Source organism: Mustela lutreola, chromosome 9 (assembly GCF_030435805.1).
Source record: "Mustela lutreola isolate mMusLut2 chromosome 9, mMusLut2.pri, whole genome shotgun sequence".
In the NCBI taxonomy this organism is placed as follows: Eukaryota; Metazoa; Chordata; class Mammalia; order Carnivora; family Mustelidae; genus Mustela; species Mustela lutreola.
Window position 1 is genome coordinate 23644233 of NC_081298.1, and position 17863 is coordinate 23662095.

The 17863-nt window shown below is 42.3% G+C and overlaps 1 protein-coding gene across 8 annotated transcripts in view; it reads left to right on the plus strand.

The window, feature by feature from the left end:
• Positions 1–7709: 7709 nt before the first annotated feature.
• NCOA6 (nuclear receptor coactivator 6) overlaps positions 7710–17863 on the plus strand; it is a 102786-nt gene continuing 92632 nt past the window's right edge. For 4 of the 8 annotated variants that reach the window (XM_059133454.1, XM_059133455.1, XM_059133456.1 and 1 more), the window contains exon 1: positions 7710–7937. The gene's annotated coding sequence lies outside the window, so the exon portion shown is untranslated. The remainder of the gene's footprint in view (positions 7938–17863) is intronic. The other 4 variants (XM_059133451.1, XM_059133450.1, XM_059133457.1 and 1 more) reach the window with 1 other exon arrangement.

A 17863-nucleotide genomic window follows, 5' to 3' on the forward strand; every position in this document is an offset into this window, starting at 1 on the left:
GATAAGCAAAACGTGGTATATTCATACAATGGAATATTATGTAGCCATAAAAAAGTAATGAAGTACCGATACACGGTACAACAGGAGTGAACCTTGAAAACATTATGCTAAGTGAAAGAAGCCAGACACAAAATGTCACATACTGTATGATTCCATTTATACATGAAATATCCAGAACATGCGAACTGGTAGAGACAGAAGGCAAAATAGTGGTTTTTAGGGACTGGGGAATGGGGGATTGGGAGGAAGGCGATCTCTAAAAGGTACAGGTTTTCTTCTTGAAGTGATAAAAATTGGCTGTGGTGATGGTTGCACCTGTGATTGTACTAAAAAGCAGAATTATGTGCTTTAAATAAGTGAGTTGTATGGTCTGTGAATTCTATCTCTGTAAAGCAGTTTTTAAAAGACAGGATTTGGGGGGCACCTGGGTGGCTCAGTGGGTTAAGCCGCTGCCTTCGGCTCAGGTCATGATCTCAGGGTCCTGGGATCGAGCCCCGCACCGGGCTCTCTGCTCAGCAGGGAGCCTGCTTCCTCCTCTCTCTCTCTGCCTGCCTCTCTGCCTGCTTGTGATCTCTCTCTGTCAAATAAATAAATAAAATCTTAAAAAAAAAAAAAAAAAGACAGGATTTGGGACGCCTGGATGGCTCCGTTGGTTAAGCCACTGCCTTCGGATCAGGTTATGATCCCAGAGTCCTGGGATCAAGTCGCATATCAGCCTCCTTGCTCAGTGGGGAACCTGCTTCTCTCTCTTTGCCTCTGCCTGCCACTTTGCCTGCTTGTGCTCTCTCTCTCTCTGACAAATAAATAAATAAAATCTTTAAAAAAAAATAAAAGAAAGGATTTGGCAATATCCACTAGAGCTGAACACATGCAAATTCTATGACCAGCAATCCTGGTCCTAGGTTTGTGGAGATAGATAGATAGATATGTCTTTGGATGAACATCTGTATAGTTTTCTGCTGGAGAGATATATACCTATATCTATATATATACATGAAATATCCAGAAAACTATACAGATGTTCATCCAAAGACATACAAGAATATTCACTGTAGCACTTTAAGAAATTGACCTAAAGTGGAAATTCACCATCAGTAGAATGGATAAATTGCAATATATTCAATTAATAAAATGTTAGGCAGCAATGAAAAGTACAAACTGCAACTATATGTTAACAATATAGATGAATCTCAAAAACATAAAACTAAGCAAAAGAAGCCAGACTCAAAAGAGTACTCTCTGTGGTTCCATTTGTATAAAGTTCAATGTCTCGCATGCCTAATCTATGCCTAATCTAGAAGTCAGGATACTGTTTACCCTCAGGGGTGTGAGTAATGACTGTTAAGGGAGCACTAAGGGGCATTTGTGAAGCTGGCAATGTTCTATTTCTCAATTTAGGCATAGATAAGCATTGTACATTTTCTAAAAAATCATCAGGAATTACACTTAGGACTTGTGTATCATTATGTCTTTATGTTATACTGTAATAAAAAAAAACTTAAAATTTCAGAATATTTTTGAAAACAGGTTTTTTAAAAAAGATTTTATTTATTTATTTATTTATTTGAGAGAGAGAGAGCATGAGCAGGGAGGAGGGGTAGAGGAAGAGGGAGAAGCAGGCTCCCCACTGAGCAAGGAGCCAGATGTAGGACTCGATTCCAGGACCTGGGATTATGACCTGAGCCAAAGGCAGCCACTTAGCCGCCTGAGCTACCCAGGTGCCTGAAAACAGGTTTTTAAGTACTAAAAATATTTCTCCTTTTTTTTGCCACTTCTTTTAAATTCTGTAGTTATCACTCTTTTCTATTTTTCAGTATTTTTTTCCTAACAGTGAGCCATTACTTGCCCATATCAAGCCCTTATGCAAAGTAGAAGTGACTCCTCTTCAACGCGCCTTTATTTCTTGCTGTCTGAAATTGTTGAGCTTATTTTGTAATAACAAGGTACTTTACTGCCATCTACTGGTAAATTATCACAATAAAGTTATAAATTACTGTGTTTACCAGTAAATAGTTCCCATTTAGATGTGCTGTCCTCTTGCAAGGCACAATTCGCCCAACTAAATGTGGTATACTTGTTGTTTGGCACGTTTGTGACGGACCCTGTAGACAGTAGAACGTTGACACTCTCTAGATGGTTTTGTTCTTTCTTTTTATTCCTGTTTGATATTGTTCTTTTTTTTCAGTATTTATGATTAACATATTTCTCAAAGTGGAGGTAATACGTGTCAGGACTGAAAAATTAACAAAACATATACGGAGGGGGCAATATTTTAAGAACTTTAAAATGAACTGCCACCGTTTCCTAAGCAACTCCTGGTTTATCATCTCTAGCAAAGGTGCTTTCATTCATTCCTAAATTTAGAAGTTGGTTATAGGGGCACCTGGATGACTCAGTCAGTTAAGCGCCTGACTTATGATCTCAGCTCTGGTCGTGATCTCTGTGAGTTCAAGCCCTGCACTGGGCTCCACGCTGGGCGTGGAGACTTTATTGAGAAGGGTTCTGAGGTAGGTTCTGTCTTGGCACCAAGGAAAAGAGTGCTTTGGCCGACTGGTGATGTCCCTAAATATGGGGGAAGGAGACTGGTGAGGAAGAACCAATCCACATCAGGATACAGGTGCAGAAAGGCATTCAGGTTTTGCAAGCAGGTCTTCTGTTCCTATATACCCATGCTTCAGTGGACATTTGTGATTTTTTGCTCTTCCCAATTTACAAAGCCTGAGTCCCAAATAGATGATTTATATTGGTGTTTCAATTCTGTGTAGTACAAATAATCAATGTGCTCTAATTGTCATAGTATACATTGTCTGCAATACCAGTACATCTCATACTTTGCAAGAAGACTCAACACAGATTACACCTTCACCAGCTTTACAATCCTGAGGAAATAGATCCATTGGCTTGATGGTTTATAACTTCTAGTCTGATGAATACCACTAAATCAAGTCCCTCTAAGTTTGAAAGAGGTTGACTATTCTTCTTCAGGCTAGTGCTATGCAGTCCTTTGAAAGAAATCAAATCCATTTGGAGCTCTGCTGGTCTTTTGAGACTTTTTCCCCCCACTTCCTTTTGTAGATCACCAGTTATCACAAAAGAATATAACTCGGATGTCAGATGCAAGCATAGGGTCTGGAGAAGGAAAAGCAGATTCCACCCTTCCCCCAGTGCATCCTGCTTAGCATACCTTCACAGGTTCACCAACCTGGAAGCTCTCTGAACTTGTCCTTTGTTCGTTTTTATGGAGGCTTCATTACAGAGGCGTGATTGATGAAATCCATTTGATATTGTTCTTAAAGACATAGCTGAGGTATTCACTATCAAAGTTTAAGCTCATTTGAACTAACATGTGAAAACAAAAGTTCAATAAATGCTAACCAATTTGTTTATGCCAAAGAACATTTGATTTGCTTTTTCTTTACCAAAGTCTGAATGCAGAACAATCCTGGATGTCTTAGGACGACTTCTTTTGCTCTAAACATTCTGTGAAATAGCCTTATACCCTGCTAGGACGCCTCTGTGAATCTGGCATTGCTGAAGCCATCATAAGTGGTAGGTATTCTTCTAAACATCTTATTTCTACTAATTCACTTAATCCTCTACACCTTATCTGTAAGGTGCCTTTATTATCTGCATCTTACAGATGAGGCAACTGAAGCACAAAAAAGTTCATTTATGTTACAAGTGATGATATTACAAAAATACCTTATTTGGGGAGCTTACAGTTCATTACAGACACAAAACAAAATAAAAACCATGTAAGGTTTAAGGAACAAACAAAGGGGGACGCTTGGGCGGCTCAGTTGGTTAAGTGTCTGCCTTTGGCTCAGGTCATGATCCCAGAGTCCTGGGATGGAGTCCCACATCAGGCTCCTTTCTTGGCAGGGAACCTGGTTCTCCCTCAGCCTCTGCCTGCTGCTCCCCCTTCCCCTGCCCCCTCCTCTCTCTCTCTCACTCTCACAAATGAAATCTTAAAAAAAAAAAAAAGAAAAAGAAAAAGAAACAAACAAAAGGGGAAATACTTTGGGCCCTGTTGGACAAGTCATTTTTCTCCTTTTGGTCCCAGTTTCCTCATCTGCATAGCAAGAGGGTTGAATTTTCCCAAGGTCACATAGCTAATAAGTGGCAGAGCTAGAATCTGAATTTGGATATTTTGGTTTCAGAACCTAAACTTGTGATTACTATGCTATATTTAGTGCCAGTTCATACTCTGTTTCTGTCCCTTTGCTGACTTCCTATAGACAACAACTATTTATGTTGCCTATGCTTCTGCTATTTGCATTTACAGAATGTGTGGGTGCCCAAGTAGGCCCCTGTGTCCTACCTCCCTGCATCCTTGCTAATCCCAGGAAAACTTATGGCTCTCCATTCAAGGACATGGATAACAAGGTAAAAATTAGCATAGTGGCTCAAGTTCTGGCATTTTTAAAAATTGTGGTAAAAAAATATAATTAATTTCACCATTTTAACTATTTTTTAAAAGATTTTATCTATTTAAATCACAGAAAGAGTGAGAGAGAGAGAGAGAGAGAGAGAGCACGACAGGGCAGAGGGTCAGAGGGAGAAACAGACTCCCTCCTGAGCAGAGTGCTGGACTAAGAGCTCAATCCCAGGACGCTGGGATCATGACCTGAGCCGAAGGCAGCAGCTTAAGCCACTGAGCCACCCAGGTGCCCCGCATTTTGTTTATCATTAATCTGATAGACGTTTGGGTTGCTTCTAACTTTTGACTCTGGTGAATAATGCTGCTATGAACATGAGTGTAGAAAATCTGCTCAGGTCCCTGCTTCTACTTTTTGGGGGGTAAACATCCAGAAGTTGAATTGCTGAATCAATGGTAATTCTATGTTTAACTTTTGAGGAACCTCCAAATTGTTTTCCACAGCTGCTGCACTGTTTACATTCACACCAGCAATGCATAAGTGTTCCAATTTCTCCATATCTTTACCAACACTTGACAGTTTCTGGTGTGTGTGTGTGTGTGTGTTTCCTTTTATAATGGCCATCCTAATGGCTGTAAAATGGTCTTATTGTGGTTTTGATTTGCCTTGCCCTAATGACATATGGAACATCTTTTTACATGCTTATAGGCCATTTGTATGTCTTCTTTGGAGAAATGTCTATTCAAGCCCTTGGCCCATTTTTAAATTGGACTTTTATTGATGCTGTTGTTGAGTTTCTAAAATCTTTCAGAGCTTTCTTCCCCTAGAAATTGTGAGACTTGGAGGTTTGTGGATGATGTCATCTCAGTCTCTGGGCTGGCTTCTGGCAGGAGCTTTGTCTAACTAGTTTCTCATTCAGCCTTTCAGATTAATTCACTAATCAAGTAACTAATTTTATCATTATCTGAAGAGTCACTCTAGCTATGTCAGAGTTCTAGGCTAACATAAAAGAATATACGTGTATATGTCTATATGAAGTTCAAGAATTGTCAAACTTTACCTAAGGCGCTAGAGGTCAAAATAGTGGTGCCTCTGGGAGAGCATGTATCGACTGGGAAGGGATATATAGGAGGATACAAAAGGGAACTTTCTGGGGACGCCTGGGTGGCTCAGTTGGTTGGACGACTGCTTTCGGCTCAGGTCATGATCCCCAAGTCCCGCATCGAGTCCCACATCGGGCTCCCAGCTCCATGGGGAGTCTGCTTCTCCCTCTGACCTTCTCCTTGCTCATGCTCTCTCTCACTGCCTCTCTCTCAAATAAATAAAATCTTTAAAAAAAAAAAAAAAGAACTTTCTGGGTTAATAATTCTATAAATTGATCAGGGTGGTGGCAACACAAGAACACAGATAAAAATTTATCATGCGTATACTTAGGATGTTTGCATTTTGCTGTATGTAAATTATACCTCACTTTAAAAAAAAAGATTTATTTATTTGACAGAGAGACAGTGAGAAAGGGAACACAAGCAGAGAGCCAGAGAGAGGGAGAAGCAGGCTCCCCGCGGAGCAGGGAGCCTGATGCTGGACTGGATCCCAAGACTCTGGGATCATGACCTGAGCAGAAGGCAGACACATAACAACTGAGCCACCCAAGTGCCCTATACCTCACTTTTTAAAAGTTAAAAGAAAAAGCTTAAAAGTGCCCCCCCCCCCAAGGATCTTGTCAGATCTTTTGTTGTTAATTTCATAGACTCAAGAACCTGAGATACCTCCTTGTGGCCCTCTTTATTTTTCTTTGCCCTTTTGGGTCCCTCACCTAGCACAGTGTCCAAGATTCACAAACACAACAATTTTTTTTTTAAAGATTTCATTTATTTATTTGACAGAGAGAGACACAGCGAGAGAGGGAACACAAGCAGGAGGAGTAGAAGAGGGAGAAGCAGGCCTCGCGTCGAGCAGAGAGCCCGATGCCGGGCTAGATCCCAGGACCCTGGGATCATGACCTGAGCCGAAGGCAGACACTTACCGACTGAGCCACCCAGGTGCCCCCAAACACAACAAATATTTATTGAGCACCTCCCCTGTGTCAGGACTGTGCTATATGCTGAGAAAATGGTGGTAAACAAGATGGATAATGTCTCCCTCTTTTTGGAGTCCACAGTATAGTGGAGAAGACAAGGAATAAACAACCTAGTAAGTCCTATTGAGGATAAGTAAGAGAACCTGTCTTGGGAATGGTCAGGGAGGGAGACCTTGAGGTAGTGATTTTGAGTTTGATCTGAAGGCTGATGAGTTTACCTAAGCAGGGAGAGCATATCAGGCAGCAGGATCCACGTGTTCAAGGGTCCCGAGAAGGGAGGAAGTACAATGTGTGAAGATCACTGTAATTACAGCCCAGAAAGAGAAGAAGAGGGCCCTAAGGTAAGTCTAGAGTTTTGGCAAGGGCAAGAGTAAGACATCTATTTGACCTTTATCTTAAGAGCAATATGAACCATCAAACACTTTTAAGTAGGGGTGAGACGTGGTAAACTTTCTGAGGTAGAAACATTACTCTGACAGCAGGGAGAAAAGATTGAAGGGGAGCCAGGGAGGATCACTACTGCAGCAGTCCAAGCACACCGTGTAAGCTCAATGGAATGAAAGGACTACAGACTTCTTTCCTTAGATGACACTACTAGTACGCCTGACCAGTATGCAATCCGTTTACAATACACTGGCTCATGTTCTATCTTTCGTGATGCTCTTGACAGACTCTATAACTCCCATTTTACAGATGAAAAAGCTGAGGTTCAGAGTAGAGATAGTCACATAAAAATCAGGAGTGAAAGCCAGTTCTGAACCCAGGCCTATATGAGAAATATCAATTCCAGTGCTGGGGAGGCGTCCCTACATTTTGGGAAGGAGAGGAGCCACATTCCCTTAAGCTCACTAGGATGATGGTGATGGGAAAAAGTAGAGAGGGACTTACAGGCAAATAATAAAAAAGGCTACAGGTTATCTTTATCACCATTAACGTTATTAGACACTATGTGTCGGGCACTGTGCCAAGTGCTTTCCACGTCTTCCCTCATTTTGTCTCTGCAAACACTACTATTATCCCCATATTTCAGATACGTACACTGAGGCTGCAGAGGGCTCCTATAGGGCGGTGCACTGACTCCGAAGAGGAGCCAAGAGCTACTAATATTATAGCTCCAGAGACGGAGACTCTCCCAAAACCGACACTAAGCTCTGCACCCAAATGAGCGGGCGCGCGCTCCGCCTCGCGCTCTCGGAGACGTTTGGCCACGTGATCAGGGCCCGCCCCCGCCCGCCCCGCCCCCTCCCGCGCTCCCACCCTCTCTCCCTCCCTCCCCCTCCCTCCCCGGCCCGGTCCGGCCCATCCCCCTCCCCACCGGCTCCCTGAGGCCCTGCCGGGTCGGGCTGCGGGCGGCCGGGCGACGGCCGGACTGACGGACGCACGCGAGGACTGACTGACGGACACACGGAGGGCGGCGGGCACGCACGGCCCGGGCCGCTGCTCCAAGGCCCGCCCGGGAGGGCTGGGGCCGCGCTCAGGTGAGGTGACGGCGACGCGGGCCCGTAAGGGGTGGGCCCGCCGGGCGTCTGGGGTCCCGGCCCCGCTGGCTCCGCGGGAAGGAGGCGCCGCCCGGGCCCGGCGCGGGAAAATGGCGCCGGCCGGCAGTGGAACACGGCTCCTGTGCGGGCCCGGCCCGGAGCCGCCCCGCCCGCCGCGCTCGTGTCCCCGTCGCCATGTTGGGGAGCGGGCCCCGGGCCTGCGGGCGGGGGTGCTAGAGGGAGCGGGGGCCGGCCGGGGTTAGGGAGGGTGCGAGACGCGGGGTCTGGGGCGCTGAGGAAGTGCAAGGCCGGCCGGGGTCTGCACAGGGTGGCGCTCCATGCCCGAGGAACCGGCGGGAGCAGACCGTAGGGTTGTGGCCGGGGGTCGAGAAGGGACACTGAGTCCAAACGGAACTGGGGTCAGGGTCCGTGAGACTGGAGGCCAGGACTGGAGTTTGGTTAGGCTATTCGTGTTCAGAACCCCAGGGCAGTCAGGACCCAGAGGGCGTGGGGTCTAAGCTCTGGCTGTCAGAGCCGAGACAGTTCTTTGTGGAGGGTGGGGGGTGGGGGGGAAGCTGTTGATTAGAAATATTAGAAATGGGGGCCCTTTGGATGCAGGCGCGAGTATCAGATTGGGCAGTTCTCAGAGTCGCGGCGCCGAATTGCAAAGCCTTATAATTCCACAGAGACTGAAGGCATATGTTCCCCTAGCGTATTCTACTCCCTATTGGGAAGAGCAACAGAAAATAGTAAGACTTTGATGAGAAAGTGGGAAAAGAGGGACCGAAGTTTGGGTGCCGGAGCTGGCCAACAAATGGAGTGTATGGACTGGAACTGGTTGGCAAGAAGAAAGAGCCTCCATCAACTTAGGGAGTTTGTGTGTTTCTTTAAAAGGAGGGACCGGGCTGTTTGTGGGCGGTGACCCAAGGTGTCTTCCCAGGAAGGGGACAGCCCACTGTTTTAAGAGCGGGGTCACCTGGGGAGGTCATCAGAAAGGCGTTTTGAAGCCAGTAAGAATGTTGAAGAGAAATGAATGTGTAAAAACTACAAGTCTTAGAGATCATGTAACAATTTCAGATCATGTAGTGATTTTAGCAGAGACATAGAAAGATAAAGATGACTCCTCAAGATCTCACAAGTTCCTGGCCAAGGAGGTCCTCTGCCTCCTCATTCAACACACTGCCTTAGAGGAATTTGTTAGCTGTGAGAAAAGTGTTAAGGTGAGCTCTGCAGCATATATCAATGAACTGTTAATCTCTTTTGTTTTGGTAATTGGTTTGTCAGAAAAACTGAAGGGGGATACCAAAAAAGTGCAGGTAACCAACTATTTGATCATTTCCAGCCTCCCTCCATTTGTGCAAAGAAGTTATCTTCAGGACCCTCTTGACTTCTAACTTTCTAGAGTTGTAAGAGATGCTCCTTCTGTTTTAGGTGTTTACTGTACAGCAAGGGGACACAGAAAGCCAAAAAAGATAACTGTGAACAATGAATGGTACACACCCAGGATCTCTATCATGATCAAATTTCAGTTAAAAGTTTGATTAAGATAGGGAAGAGTTCGGGGCATCTGGGTGGCTCAGTGGGTTAAAACCTCTGCCTTCAGCTCGGGTCACCATCTCAGGGTCCTGGGAGGCTCTTTCCTCAGCAGGGAGCCTGCTTCTCCCTCCCTGTCTGCCTGCTTGTGATCTCTCTCACTCTCTGTCAAATAAATAAATAAAATCTTAAAAAAAAAAATAGGGAAGAGTGCAAAGTTCATATGGGTTATGGAAGAATTCTGAGGAAAACTATGCAAATCAGTCATGAAATGGTAGTTCGGGGCTCCCATAAAAGCAACAAGGACTTTAAACAAAAGGTTATAAAGATGCCCATAGCAAGTAAGATTTTCTGAGTATGTTTGATGCATGTATACCATACATACGTATATAAGGCATCAAGATTCATTTGTTCTGGGATAATGCAGGAAGGCCTTTGTGCAGTGGGCCCCTCTGGCATCTGGTGAAGCTGCTCAGAAAAATAGTAACCCCTCTCAGAATAACATTTTTTTTTTTTTAAGATTTTATTTATTAATTTGACAGAGAGAAATCACAAGTAGACGGAGAGGCAGCCAGAGAGAGAGAGAGAGAGGGAAGCAGGCTTTCCGCTGAGCAGAGAGCCCGATGCGGGACTCGATCTCAGGACTCTGAGATCATGACCTGAGCCGAAGGCAGCGGCCTAACCCACTGAGCCACCCAGGCGCCCAGAATAACATTTTTTAATTGAGTAAAACAAAATACCATGTTATAGAGAAAACCATTATATTGAAATACCGAAATACACAAATTATAAAATAGCAATATAGATACTTTATCAGTACATTAAGAAATCGGATCTAGTGATGGGTCTGACAATTACAGTTTTAAACACATGAACATAAGTAAGACTTTTAGATATCAGTAACAACTGTAGTATGATATAAAGATATCTGTGATAACTGTGACAGTCACAGATAACCACCGATACTAGAGTGGTTTGTTGCCTATAACTCATAATTGAAGAAAATGGTAACTTTCAGTTAGAGGTTAGTGAATATAAAGAGATAGTTTTGTTCTGCTTTTTTCCTATCCAAGTTCATAGACCCCTCTGAATTCTGTTTGTGGATTTCCATCTGTGAACCCCAGGTTAAGAAACCCTACTTTTAGGGGCGCCTGGGTGGCTCAGTGGGTTAAAGAAACCCTACTTCTACCACCAAGCATGTCTTCCATTCAGCGGATATTTACTGTACGCTAATATATTTCAAGCATTATGCTGGGCTGTGAGGATTCAAAGTTCTTTAAGACAGGGTCTTTTCACATTAGATATTCAGTCTCATGAGAGAAATGAGCATATTAACAGTGATAGTTCAGGATGAATACCAAAGCAGTATCAAAGGTTGAAAAAACACAGAAGTAGGCACAACTCAGGTCTAGGAGTTAGGGAAGGTTTCATGAAAGGGTGATACTTGAGACATGTCCTGAAAGGTGGAGGAGTTTGCCAATTGAAGAGTTGGAAAAAAGAGCTTTACAGGTAAAGTTATGCATTTCAGGAGATACAGTTGAATGTGGCGGGAGCATAATATGTGTGCAGAAAAAGTGATCAGGGACTGTTGTTCAGAACCTGGCTGAGAAGGACTTTGCTAGACAGAATCTTTAGCTGATAGGGAGGCATTCATGCTGTCCAAGGAAGAAGAGTGTATGATTTGGTTTAAATTTTAGGAAATAAATGGATGTTCTTTGAATGGAGGGTGGACTGGAGAGCAGGGAAGGAGTAATGAAGGCCTAGTCAAGACAGAGGCTGTGAGCCTTGAACAAAATTAGAATTTTCAGGTGCTGATAATTGACATTGCACGTGGTAAGAGAAAAAGAATATTTTAGATTATTGATTTGGGATGGTGGCTGTCAAAGAGGTTATAAAAAGGGTGAAAGGAAAATGAAGTGATAATTGTCACAAATCAGGGAGAAGAGTTTTTTGGGTTAGAGTAGTAGACTTGGAAACCATTGCAAAGCTGTCAAGCATGGTGTAGTTTTCACTTAAGGAAATCAGAGGTAAGTGTCAGCAGATATAAAAACCAGGGAAAGGGGTGCCTGGTTGGCTCACTAGATTAAGAGATTAAACATCTGTCTTTGGCTCAGGTCATGATCTCAGGGTCCTGGGATTGTGCCCCATGTCAACTCCCTGCTCAGTGGGAGTCTGCTTCTCCCTCTCCCCCTGCTTGTGCTCACTCTCACTTACTCTCTCTCAAATAAATAAAATCTTTTAAAAAAGAAAATTTCCAATTAATAAAAAGCAGGGGAAGTAGGGAATGTAGAAAAATTATAGCTGTCTGTTTCAGAGGTCAGCAAACTCTGGGTCATGTCAAATTTGGCCCACCACTTATTCAGGTAAAAAAAGTTTTATTGCAATATAGGCACAGTTACTTATTTACGTACTGTCTTTAGCTGCTTTCACACCACCAATGGCAGAGTTGAGTAGTTTTAGAGAGAAGATATACAGTTCACAAAGCTGAAAATATTCTCTGGCCCTTTACTAAAGATGCTTGCCAATCTGATCAATGTCTGGGGATTAGATGTTCAGCTTCTGGTTTGCCATCTAGTTCCTATAAAATGGAGAATAAGCATCTTGGCTTTGTCCTTCTGGCTGAGTCCTCCATGCTCTGTGTATCTGCAGTATGATATAGAGCCCTGAATATTTTATATTGGTCAGCGATGCCAGGGTCTGTTGTGGGATCTGCTATGTGGCAGCTGTGGTAGTGACAGGTTTTTGCAGCTTAGACCATGCTGGGGCTTTTTTTTTTTTTTTTTTTTGCCATTTTTCTGTTGAGTTGTCTTTTTCAAAAGATGTCTTTATGTTTTCTCATTTGTAATCCTTTGTTGATTATGTGTATTATAGATATAATTTCCAGGTTGTTAATCTTTTTTTTTTTTTAAAGATTTTATTTACTTATTCGACAGAGAGAGATCACAAGTAGGCAGAGAGGCAGGCAGAGAGAGAGAGAGGAGGAAGCAGGCTCCCTGCTGAGCAGAGAGCCCGATGCGGGACTCGATCCCAGGACCCTGAGATCATGACCTGAGCCAAAGGCAGCGGCTTAACCCACTGAGCCACCCAGGCGCCCCAGGTTGTTAATCTTTTAAATCACTTTTTCTCTTACTAAAAGAAGTTGTGAATTTTAACATAGTCAAATCTATCAATCTTTTCCTCCCCCAAGATTTTGCAGTTATTCTTTATCTTCTTGAATCTCTACTGTTCTGCCTTCGATGTTTAGATCTCTAATTACTATGTCATGTGAGGTATGGTCCAGTTTCATTTTTTGTGTTTGTATAACCAATTATCCCAGCACCATTTATTGAATGGCACTTTGTTTTCAAATTATGTGCTCTTTTGGTGGAGTCTGACTAGGGTCCTAATTCTAGCTTTGCTGCTTGCTAATTATGTGACCTTGGACAATTGTGGAACCTCTTTGTGGCTCAGGTTCCTTGGCTTTTATTTTATGTATGTATGTATAAATATATGTATTATGTACCTGTGTATGTATATATGTAGTTAGCTCACCAGCCAGCCCAACACGGGACTTGAACTCACCACTGCAAGATCATGAGTCGCATGCTCTACCTACTTAGACAGCCAGATGTCCCAGGTTTCCTCAGCTTTTAAAATAAGGATAATAGGGGACGCCTGGGTGGCTCAGTTGGTTAAGCAGCTGCCTTCGGCTCGGGTCATGATCCCAGTGTCCTGGGATCGAGTCCCACATCGGGCTCCTTGCTCAGCAGGGAGCCTGCTTCTCCCTCTGCCTCTGCCTGCCATTCTGTCTGCCTGTGTTCCCTCACTCTCCCTCTCTCTCTGATAAATAAATAAAATCTTAAAAAAAAATAAAATAAAGGGGCGCCTGGGTGGCTCAGTGGGTTAAGCCCCTGCCTTCGGCTCAGGTCATGATCCCAGGGTCCTGGGATCGAGCCCCACATAGGGCTCTCTGCTCAGCTGGGAGCCTGCTTCCCTTCTCTCTCTGCCTCTCTGCCTACTTGCGATCTCTCTCTCTGTCAAATAAATAAATAAAAATCTTAAAAAAAAAAGACATATTTAAAAAAAAATAATAAAATAAAATAAGGATAATAGTATTTATCTCATAGAGTTGTGAGGAATAGGTGAGTTAATTCATGTAACGTGTCGAGCAGTGTGGCACCTAGGAGTTGCTGAATGCGGTTAGCTTATAGTTAGCACTATTGTTCATTTCTGTTATCCAGCACCTGGCATAGTGTAGGGGCTCGACATACTCAACACAATTGTCTGTTTAATTTGGTTTTCAGATCAAAACAGAATGGTTGTGAGAGGTAAACTGAGTGTTACAGGAGGTGCTTCCAGTTTCTGCAGTTTTAGCTGCCGCTTCAGACTTTCTGCTGGGATGGAACTCCTCTTACCCATCACTTCTTTTGCAGAGAACTTCTGTAACAGAGGCTGCAAACCAGCAGTCTTTGGTTGGATTTGACCTGCAAACATGTTTTGTTTGGCTCAAATGTCCACAGATTTCTGACTTACCTTGAAAATTTGGAAGATCTATCAACACCAAACTCATATTCTCTCATAGCAACAGAGTAAAAGCTAAAGCTTTTAGGTATGATGGGTGTTTGTTTTCTAATGCTCTGCGGTCCTCATTACTTTCTTGTTTTGCTCATTTACTTTTATTACTCTGTAGGCATTTCATTTTCTTGTTCTTACTTCACTGAGATTTTAAATATTCTCTCTTCCAACCCAATAAATGATATGTTAGGATAAGGGTCAGATTGGCAGAAATTGGCAAATGAGTTTGTGGGCAAGTAAAAACCAAAGGCTATTTCTAAGGATGAGTCATTCTTGATCATAATGAATAAAATGATGATTGAAATTAAAAGATGAGATGAAATTCATTTCAAATCACTGAATATTTAGGCACTGGGTACATTTAGAAATTACTGGGTACATTTAGAAATGTGTGTGGGTACATTTAGAAATTACCATGGTGGTGGTAGAAAAGAAAACAAGCTGGCTAGCTTTATGAAACATTTCAGAAGAGATCTTTTTAATTGTGATGTGGAGCTGTTTTCCAAGAGAATGGTTGGATGAGAGGAAGGAAAAACAGGAATTCATTCATTTACGATACATTTATTGAGCCCTACCATGTGCATTAGGCTAGAACTCCCCAGGATACAAAGATGATTCTAGTTAAAGTGTCGTGTGGGATAGAGGTAATGTGTTAATGGAGCTGGAATATCAGAGAATGGTACCTGAAAGAGGTGGCCTTTAGTGGAGCTGCCAAGAATGGTGTAGAGATGTGTATTTAGGAAATAGTAAAAAGAGTCCAGTTTGGCTGCAGAACAGGATTTTTACAGGGCTGTGGTTGGAGGTCAGGCTAGAAATGGAGATTGAACAACAATAGCAATAATGATAGTAGTAGCTCACATTTTTTGCATGTTTACTATTTGCCGGATAACTTCCCAAGCATTTTTTTTTTTTTTTTTAACTTCTTTATTTATTTGACACAGAAACAGCTAGTGAGGGAACACAAGCAAGGGGAGTAGTAGAAGGAGAAGCAGGCTTCCTGCTTTCCCCTTTCCAAGCATTTAATTAGTATTTCTTTTAGTCCTCACAACAACCCTGTGAGATAGGGCACTAATTTTTATACCTTTTTACAGATAAACTGAAGAAAAGAGCTAACATTTGTTGGGGAAAGAATTTGAGTCCATGCAGTCTAATTCCAAGACCTGTGTTAGTCTCTGTATGCTATACAAGTGAATAAGGGAAGGCTTTGAATCCTTTTCAGTTCCAGGCTGGGAAGTTTAGATTTGATCGACTAAGTAATGGGAGTCATCAAAAGTTTTTAGCCAGTGACATAATGAGATCTGTACCTAAGAAAGTAAGCCTGCTAGTGAATGTAGGAACAGCATGAGTAGAAAGAAGAAATGTGGAACTAGTTTACTCGTTTCCTCCTCGCTAGATTTAGTGCTCCTTCAGAACTGACCCTGTGTCTGTTTGTCCCTCTCTTCCTTCACCTCCATTATCTACCTATTGTGTTGTCTGGCACATTTATTTTAAAAAATGTAATCTTTTTCTACATCACTTTATTCTAAAAAGAACTTGAAGTGGCTGCCTAGGAGCTCAGTATTTGCTAATCATCAATAATCATTAATAAATCATTATTAAATAAGTCATTAGTAATCATTAATAAATGACTAGAGATATAGGTAGATGTGTACATTAAGGGAGTATTGTGGCTTTGTTGGAGGGAGTAACATAGCCCTAGAATTTGGTGAAATGAAGGGGAAATGAAGATATCAAGGTCAAAGTATATAAACTTCCAGTTGTAAGATGAGTAACTTCTGGGGGTCTGGAGTACAGGATGGTGACTATAGTTAACAGTAATGTATTAAAGACTAGAAAGTTGCTGAAAGAGTAAATTAGATCTTAAATGTTCTTGCTACACACCCAAAAAGAAAAAAAAGTAATTATATGAAGTGATGGATGTGTTAACTAAATTTATTGTGGTAATTTTGCAGTGTATATGTGTATCTGTCTCATTGTACATTTTAAACTAACACAATGCTGTATGTTGATTATATCTCAATAAAGCCAGGGGAAAAAAATCTTTGTCACTAATAATATTAATGATCACCAAATTCAGAGGGCATTCATACTTTAAATAGATATGTAAGTTTGTATTTAACATTAACCAACTACAGCCATCACCCCTGCCCCCTCCCAATCCAACACACACAGAAAGGCAACAAAAGCTTCCATTAGCTGGCACTTTTACCAGTATTGAACCTGTTGGATATGAGTTCTATAATACCATTATGTATATTTTCTAAAGACCAGACAGCAGCAGTTTCTCACAGGAGGAAATAGTTGCAAATTTGTGAATCAGATCCTGTTTTGGATTTTACAGAAGGAAATTGTTCATTAGATGAAGTCTCTTGTAATTTTAAATATTATGTGAAAGTAAGACTGTGTCCCTACTATAAAATACAGACTTAAAAAGTTCAAACACGGGGCTCCTGGGTGGCCCAGTCGGTTAAGTGTCTGCCTTTGGCTCAGGTCATGATCCCGGGATCCTGGGATCGAGTCCCACAAGGGGCTCCCTCTTCAGTGGGGAGCCCGCGCCCCCCTCTCCCTCTGCCTGCCTCTCTGCCTACTTGTACTCTTTCTCCCTCTTTCAAATAAATAAATAAAATCTTAAAAAAAAAAAAGTTCAAACACTTGGAGAAATCAAAGACATTGTGGTTAACCACCAAATGCTAGTATAGGTGAGAAGATTTTAGGTAAACCAGCATCTGACTAGGCTTAGTAAGAGACCAATCAATAGACCCAAATAATGGATTTGTTAAATAAATATTCTTTCCCATTGTGGATATTAAGTATAATATAAGCAGTATGTGCACCTACATGTATGCACATATCTGTGTGAAATACATTGGTATAGCTGGTATAAGTCTGAATCTAGGAATGCTTCCTAAAAAAAATGAGCCTTCAGCTGAGTTCTTTTAGATTGTGTTCAACTCTTTAGTATGTGTGGAGATGACTCATTCAGAAGCATTGCAATCAGAATAATTAAGTGTGGAGGAAAATGTGATTATGATAGTATATATTGACTGCTTACCAGTGTTGAGGGGTATATCCAGTTGGTGAGTAATTAGTTTCTGCCTTCTAGGAAACTAATTCATCTGGGAAAGTGGTAGGAACATAAATGAAAAGGGGGGTGGGGGAGCATAAATGTTTTAAATGCACTGTAAATGCAATGGAAATTAAAGAGAGAGAGTTCTGCTACCAGTTGGAGGATCAGGGGAGGCTTCATGGAAATGCTGGTATATTTCCTAGGGCTGCTATAATAAACTACCACAAGCTGGGTGACTTAAAACAACAAAAATTATTCTCTTACAGTTATTGAAACTGGAACCTGAATTTAGGGTGTCAGCAGGGCCATGTTCTCTCTGAGACTTAGGGTAGACTCTTTCCTTGCCTCTTCCTAGCTTCCATCAGTTCTTGATGTTTCTTTTCTTCTTTTTTTAAGATTTTCACTTATTTATTTGAGAGAGAGAGAGAGAGAATGAGCAGGGCAAGGGGCAGAGGGACAAGCAGACTCCCTGCTATGTGGGAGCATTGTGGGGAGATGAAGCCAGAGTAGTTTGTTGGGGCCCTAGATGCCAGAGCTAGGACATTCAAATGTTGCTGAGTGGGTAGTATGTGGGAACAGGATGGTACTGCAAAATTTTGAAATAAGGTGGGTAACTGATTCAAGCTTTGGATAGCTAATTCAAGCTTTAAGGAGGTTCTCTAACCTAGTGATCATGGCTAAGTAGACACCCCGAAGAAAAACAGATGGTTGTTGATTTCACACACTGAGCCTCCCTCGTTTGCCAATGCCAATTATGCCCGTAACTTTTCAC